Here is a 7862-nt window from a genome sequence, read left to right as displayed (position 1 = left end):
AATGGGTTGGGACCGTTCAATTTTTTTAAGATTGAACCATTCAATTCATGTGTTTGGCTGAATATAAGTGGTGAGCTAATTATTTAGGACGGGACCACCAGTCATGCTCACATAGTCATGCATGCAAAGAGTGGCCATTTGATTCGACCGATTTGATTGGATGGAACGGTTCAGCATCTCCATGGCATATTCTTTTTTTTGGCTCGAACCATTCATGTGCTTTATAATCAAACACGTCTATTTTCTGAACGATCCCAACCCATTCATGACCGCCGTTGCAACCAAACGCACACTAAACTGGCCTCACCGAGGAGTCCTGTGGGCCTGTGTGCGGTAGTACAGTACCAACAAGAAAAGAAAAGGGTCGTGGGCTCCTCCAAAGTTGCAGGCAGCCGCGGTTAATTTATTACTGCGACGTCCTGTGCATGAGCAGAGCCCAGCGGGATCCATCGAGTATACTAGTATTCCGTCGGGATATGCGCCGCGCCGCGCAGGATCGATGGAGACCCGACCCTTGTCGAGCACTCGGTGAAAACAAAACAGGCGTCGTCGGCAGGCCCCCAGCCCAGGCCCCGGAAAATTACCTTTTTGTCCTTGTTTTCTCTCAGGATCCGGCTGCCGGACTGGGGGGCAGATGGACCGGCGCGCCGCGGGAGAGCACGGCGGGCGTCAGCAGTACAGCCGGTGGCAACGGTGCGGCGGCCGGCACGTCACCGCCTGCTGCACGGCGCGCGCCGCTCGTTTGACCGGCCACCGACGATGGTCGCCGGCACGCGCACGTTTTGGGCGCGGCAGGGGCAGCCCGGGAAAGCACCTGCCCTGCTGCCGTCCCAGATTGTTTTTTGGCATAGATAGAGGAAGAACCGTCCGACGCGTACAGTATTGTTTACGCGTGCGGCTTGTGCTGCCAAATCTCTCCCTTTTCCCACCGAACACGCTTTCTGAAATTCGCCGATGCGTTGCGTACGTACGGCCTGTGCTGCCAAAGTGGTATAGTGGTATTTTACTAAAACCTGACGAATCCAAGTTCAAATTTTGGCCGCATTCGGGTTGCCTCCGAAGGTCGTCGGTGCGCATGTCTCCTCTAGCGTTTTGCTTGCCACGACCTGGCCGTTGTGGCGAGAGGTACACGTCTTGTTTTTCTTTTCTTTTTTTGTGCTGGTCTTGTCCACCACACCCAGCAGTACGCTCACGGACGCAGCTACCGCTACCAACAGCCATGGTGTTTGACTTCGTTTTTTTTTGTTTTTTTTTTTTGCGGGTGACTTCGTTTTTTGGTACTCCTACAATGCCATGTCTTTTGACTTACTCGAAGTCACGTTCAGTGTGCATGGACAATGTATGTACCCTGTGTTTGACTTAAAATGGATTTAAAAGATGAATACGATTACACATTCACTTCCCGTTAGTACGTTGGGATGCACTCTCTACCCACACGTCGACGCCCGGCTATGGACGCTGAAATTTTTGCAGAGACATGCGGATCCGCTTCGTTAGAGCATTTCTAGCCTTTCCTCTATTATTATTTAATACCTCTGCGCCAAAATGTAAGAAGTTTTTGTAGTTAAATTTGAACTGGAAAACATCTTGCAATTTGGTATGGAAGGGAGTACCTTATTACAAAAATTCGTACGAAATTTACATCCATTTAGCCCTCTCGTATACCTATGATCATTAAAAAAACTTTTAATCACATTTGTGCATATTTTTGCTCTGAAAAGATGTAGTTTTGACATCTTCTGTTTTCTCACGCGACTCTCACTCACTCTCTCTCTCTCTCTCTCAGCCGCGTCCGTCCATCGGTGCCCACCTCACCACTAGCCACCTCCGGCCTACCTCGTCGCACGTGCCCATCTCCTAAGACCCACCTTCATCTCTCATTGTCTTCAGCTAGATTTCGGTGATTTTTTTAGTTATTCGTCTTCCCTGTCCCCTCCGGCCATGGCGGCGCTCCTCCTCGTTGTCCCCGGCCACAAGCACAACAACACAAGATGCGAAAAGAGTGCCTAACGAGGAGTAATTGGGTACAAACGAGAAACATCACAAAGAACACATGGTCATCGACTGCCATCACCAATTACAATCAATCCCTGCGTTCCAGACCACACCATCATGCCACTAGGAGAAGGAGGAGAAGATGAACTCATTCAGAATAAGAAGTGTCCAAACCGTGTCCAGTAGAGGATGATTTTTGCCGATTTTCTTGACTCATTTCTCACAAGCGTATGTCGCGCTTATTGAGCATCTATCAAATTATTTTTGCACGCCATCTACCTTAGGCCCTAGTTTTATTTTTCAAGTGAGGCAGAAACCATTTCCCTCTACATCAGTAAGATGCATACCTCCTTAATTATTATTAGAGTACAAAACAATGGCAATGAAGGCTCCTTAATTATTAATTAGAGTACAAAACAATGGCAATGAAGGCTGAGCCATTACAAGGTATGAAAATAACACCTACAACTAGGTCAACTTCTTTCGCATCAACACCGTTAAGAAGGGATAAACGTCTTCGCACCACCATCACCATGTCCGGCTGAAGATGGAATGAGCAAATATTTTCATCCTGGTTGTCGAGATCAGTCAATGAAGACCAACACACAACAAGTAGACACTGACTTCAACAAGGTAGGGGTGCAAGTTTATCGTTGCTGAGCCCGAGTAACATGAAGTGGTGTCTCAATCAACTTCTTGATGATAGATCGTTAAATAGTCGCATCCGCCATTACTCCACGCCAGGCCAAAAAGATACTAGCAGATTGGTGGGGCATCTTCCCACCTTGGACCACCGTCATGGATGTAAATGGGCGCCAATTTCTTTGCGTGCATCTGGTCGATGCCACTCCACACCGGTTTGAGTTGCACTGTAGAATCCACCATACCATTGGAGCCTTGCCCCGGTACTAGATGATAACAAGGAACTGTCATTGCACCCCTTACTCATTAGCGTCAGACATTTCTGTTGATGCCACCAACCTTGAAGTGCCCCTTCTCAAGGCACCTGAAGTGCTTGTCCTTCTTCTCCAGCGAGACCTCCTTGCAAGCGGTGGAACGCAGTGCGGTGCGTGTGCCCGCCAGATCCAACCCATGTCGATGGCTCCACACGGTCTTCCTCACGGGTCGTCCGTTTATCCCCACCCCAACCCCGCCAGGATTGTGCCAAAACCCCGCCGATCCACGTGGGTTTCGCCCTTGCCGGGGTTGGATCCCGGTCAGTCATATAGGTGTGTTTGGTTAAAGTCGGCGGAGGTCTAACCCCGGCCTATACCCTCCGAAACCACTGGGTTTTCGCCGGGGAAAAAACGTCTCCTCCCATCCCGTGGAACCAAAACCTGCCCGACGAACAAAACGGTACAGACAAGAAAAGGAGTCCTATATGAATTTGTAGGACTAGGGATTTTGGGGATTAACCGAATGAATCTAAAGTGACAGGGATTAGAAGGAAATGCAATAATGGGGATTGGGTGAGGGGGTGGGTGTCACCAAACCCCTGCGTGGATTGAATCCACTAGGGGGTTGAATCTCCATCAACCGAACAAGGCCTCAAGGGGTGGGGGCTGCTCCGAGTCCGTCGCCCGACGGACAGACTCGACCTCCTGAAGCGGCGCCGACGACCCCTTCATGCGTGCCCGCACTTCGGGCTCGTCTGAATCCGCAGACAAGCCCTTGCTCATGTGGTGGGACGACGAGGTGACTGATCGGGGGCTAGCGACCATGGAGGCAAACAGAAGAGGTAGGGGGTGGACAAGGGTGGCCGCCGCTGCCGTAGTGACAAGGGCGGGGAAGGTGGACGCCGGCATCGGATTGACACACGAGGAGGGAGGTGGGCAAAGGGAGAAGAGTGTGCGATGAAACGAGCTCTGAGCCTCTGACTGCCCAATTTTTTGTTATACAAGAAAAAAAAAAGATGACCCGTACCTCCCTCCTTCCTACCGACACGCCCCCACGGCATGACGCGCACCGAGGGACGGCCGGCCGCCACGTCTTGCCCACATTTATTCCCTCCCCCGGTCGTCCCGTCCCGGCTTCCCACCCCCAAAATAAGACGGTGTTCAAACCCCCAAATCCCACACCGGCCGCCACCAAAAGCTCCGCCATTCCCATTCCCATTCCCAGCCTCTCCCCCTAAACCTTCCCTCCCGAGTCCGACCCGTCGATCCGCTTCTCCCGCCCCGGTTCCGCCCCTGTCGCGCGCGCCGGCGGGGGTTTCGAGGCCGGTGCGGCGGCGGCGCTGGCCCTCGGCTGCGAATCCGGTGTCGGCGCGGCGAAGGCGCGTCGTGCGCGGGCGCCTGCTGCTGCAATGAGGCGGCGCTCCGTGCTGCCGTCCCACCACGACGACGCGGAGAAGGGCGGCGGGAAGCCGCCGCAGTCGCGCCTCTGCTTCCTCGCCACGCTCTGCGTCATGTTCTGGGTCCTCATCTTCTACTTCCACTTCTCCGTCCTCGCCCCCGACCCCGACGCGCGGCCCGTCGCCGTCGCCACCCAGGCCCGCATTGCCCACGACCACCTCCCGGACCGCGTCTCCAACCACGACGGCCTTCTCCGCGCCCCGCCCGCCGTCGTCGGCATGGAGGAGGCGCCCGCGGCCGTCGTCGAGAAGGAGGAGGCGCCCGCCGCCGTCGTCGAGAAGGAGGATGTGCCTGTGGCTGTCGTCGGCAAGGAGGAGGTGCCCGCGGCCGTCGTCGGCAAGGAGGAGGTGCCCGCGGCCGTCGTCGGCATGGAGGAGGCGCCCGCGGCCGTCGCCGAGAAGGAGGAGGCGCCCCCGAAGGAGTACCCGTTCCAGCGGGCGCTCAAGACGGCGGAGAACGCGAGCGACCCGTGCGGCGGCCGGTACATCTACGTGCACGAGCTGCCGCCGCGCTTCAACGAGGACATGCTCCGGGAGTGCCACAGCCTCAGCGTCTGGACCAACATGTGCAAGTTCATGAGCAACGACGGTCTCGGCCCGCCGCTGAGCAACGAGGACGGTGTTTTCTCCAACACCGGCTGGTATGCCACCAACCAGTTCGCCGTCGATGTCATCTTTGGCAACCGGATGAAGCAGTACGAGTGCCTCACCAAGGACTCGTCCATCGCCGCGGCGGTGTTCGTGCCCTTCTATGCCGGGTTCGATGTCTCAAGGTATCTCTGGGGGTATAACACTACGATGAGGGACGCCGGGCCGCATGATCTGGTGGATTGGTTGAGGAAGAGGCCTGAGTGGAATGTGATGGGTGGGCGTGACCATTTCTTGGTTGGGGGAAGGATCGCATGGGATTTCAGGCGGTTGACGGACGAAGAATCTGACTGGGGCAACAAGCTGCTGTTCATGCCGGCTGCGAAGAATATGTCAATGCTGGTGGTGGAGTCAAGCCCATGGAATGCCAATGATTTTGCGGTGCCATATCCGACTTATTTCCACCCTGCCAAAGACGAAGATGTTTTCCTTTGGCAAGACCGAATGAGGAGCCTGGAGAGGCCGTGGCTGTTCTCATTCGCAGGGGCTCCTCGTCCTGGTGATCCAATGTCTATCAGAGGGCAGCTCATTGATCAGTGCAGGACATCAAGTTTCTGTAAACTGTTGGAGTGTGACCTTGGAGAGAGCAAGTGCCACTCCCCAAGCGCAATCATGAAGATGTTCCAGAGCTCTTTGTTCTGTTTGCAGCCCCAGGGTGATTCCTATACTAGAAGATCTGCCTTCGACTCAATGTTGGCTGGCTGCATACCTGTTTTCTTCCATCCTGGTTCAGCATATGTCCAGTATACATGGCATCTTCCGAAGAATTATACGAGTTACTCTGTCTTCATCCCTGAAGGTGGCGTCCGTGATGGAAATGTCAGTGTTGAGGAGATCCTAAGAAGTATCCATCCAGATGTTGTCAAGCAGATGAGGGAAGAGGTTATCAATCTCATACCAAAGGTGATATATGCTGATCCAAGGTCGAAACTGGAAACGCTGAAGGACGCGTTTGATGTTTCGGTTTCGGCAATCATCAACAAAGTGACGCAATTGAGAAAAGATATCATCTCAGATAGCGAAGATAAAGATTTTACTGAAGAGAATAGCTGGAAGTATGAACTGTTAGAAGAAGGACAGCGGACAATCGGACCTCACGAGTGGGATCCATTCTTCTCGAAGCCCAAGCCCAAAGACATGGGTGCAGATTCTGGTAATTCATCAGCTGAAGCGGCCAAGAATTCTTGGAAAATCGAACGAGGAGACCAGAATTAGACCGCACAACTGACTGCTCCTAGAGATGAGCAAAACAGCTATCCTAGCTGACGGTGCTCTGATGCAAATCCGCGGTAAAGAATCCTTAGATGCTGTAGCCTTGGTGATCATGTATCTTGTTGATGATCCAGCCCCTGCAGCCGGTGTAAGAAACGTTACCACCAAAAGTCCTTGAGAAAATATGGCACATGGCCTTTGCTTTGCCTCTACAGATATACTTTCTCATACTAGAATTTTCATTTGTTTTGTTTGCCCAATAACGCTATGTAAATCCTTGCAAGATCTAGTGGTATATCAAATTTTGTTGCTGTCCTGTTTTCAGCATTCTGTCTGTTTTATCACTCTGGCCGCATGACTTGGAATTTACTGCATACACCATCTTTTTACATGCCCAATTTAGCAAGGAACTGGGACTCTCGGGCTGACAAGTGGCCGGATCGAGCCTAGCTCCATCATTGTCAATGTGTTCCTGTTCATGGTGATGTAACCTGTCTGCCTGGATCATGTGAGAAGTAAATGTGGCCATGTGGGACTAGTTTCCTCTTCACCTGTTTGCAAACCAAGGAGGAGCTCTGCCATTGTTGTGATCTCACTGTCCTGTTTCCTCATATCGTGATTTCATTTCATCAGGCTGTGGAAATCAGAGCTCCTGTGCCATTATTGAGAGAAGAGGGAGCTGATTTCACCAAGATACAGTAATGTGGCAGTCGGCAGCGTCTTCCTGAAACAACAAGATGAGCATACATGTGGTGGATTGATGATTCTCCAGAGTCCGAAGGATGAGACGAAACAGAACCGGCTGCTCCTTAATACCAGGTATATGCTTGCTCTCTGAAGCCCCTCCTTGCTGCTAAAAGTTAGAATTGACGATTGAAAATACCAGTAACGCGCCTTTTAGTCTGAAAGTCTATTTATATAATGCAGTTTTCCTTCCCCCTTGTCTCTTGTTCTGCATAGTACTACTACTGTGTATTTTTTGACGGCGTGGAGAGTGGTCCTTGCTGACATAAATGGGGAACAGATTTGATATTAGGTCAGCATATGGTACCACGGGCTATGCTACCGAACTAACCATGACCTATACTCAATTTTCAAAAGAAAAAGAAAAACCCATGACTTGGAACTGGCAGGAAATCCGGGTGTCCTTGTCTTTGGAGCGGAAATTGAGGCCTTCGTCATGTGGAAAACAATCCAAGTTGCTGTCAGTCCCCAAGGCCAGCCACGTCCATCTCAGCGACAGCAGCAACAGGGAGCGAAAGCGGGTGGTACTGCGCTGCACGTCCGCGGATGAACTTGGGCAGTCTGGCGTGAAAAAGCGCGGCACCGTCCCGGCCTTTGGGATCTCGGAGTTGGCTCCATTTTGCAAGCAAAGCGACGGTGGTGTCGCCTCCAAGCAGGGAATCCAATCCGTTCCAATCATGGGTGGGAGGTCGTGGCATGGAAGCGCGGGGTTTATTTATTATACTCGGTGGCGAAGCTTTTGAGCCGTAATCTTCTTTTGTTTTAAGCTTCCGAGCCTGATGAGATGATTATGACAAAGCTGCTGATGCTACTCATGTCGTTTTGGAACAGTCATATGGGACGGAGGGAGTAACGTTTAGCTGATATGAAATCGTAAGCTTGGATCTACTACCTCCGTCCATGCAAAAAT

At 52.2% G+C, this 7862-nt stretch overlaps 1 pseudogene; it reads left to right on the top strand.

The window, feature by feature from the left end:
• The first annotated feature begins 4014 nt into the window (after positions 1 to 4014).
• Positions 4015 to 7862, top strand: LOC119287669 (annotated as a pseudogene).

This window comes from Triticum dicoccoides, chromosome 4A, assembly GCF_002162155.2.
Source record: "Triticum dicoccoides isolate Atlit2015 ecotype Zavitan chromosome 4A, WEW_v2.0, whole genome shotgun sequence".
Taxonomy (NCBI): Eukaryota; Viridiplantae; Streptophyta; class Magnoliopsida; order Poales; family Poaceae; genus Triticum; species Triticum dicoccoides.
This window is presented reverse-complemented; position numbering and strand designations above follow the sequence as displayed.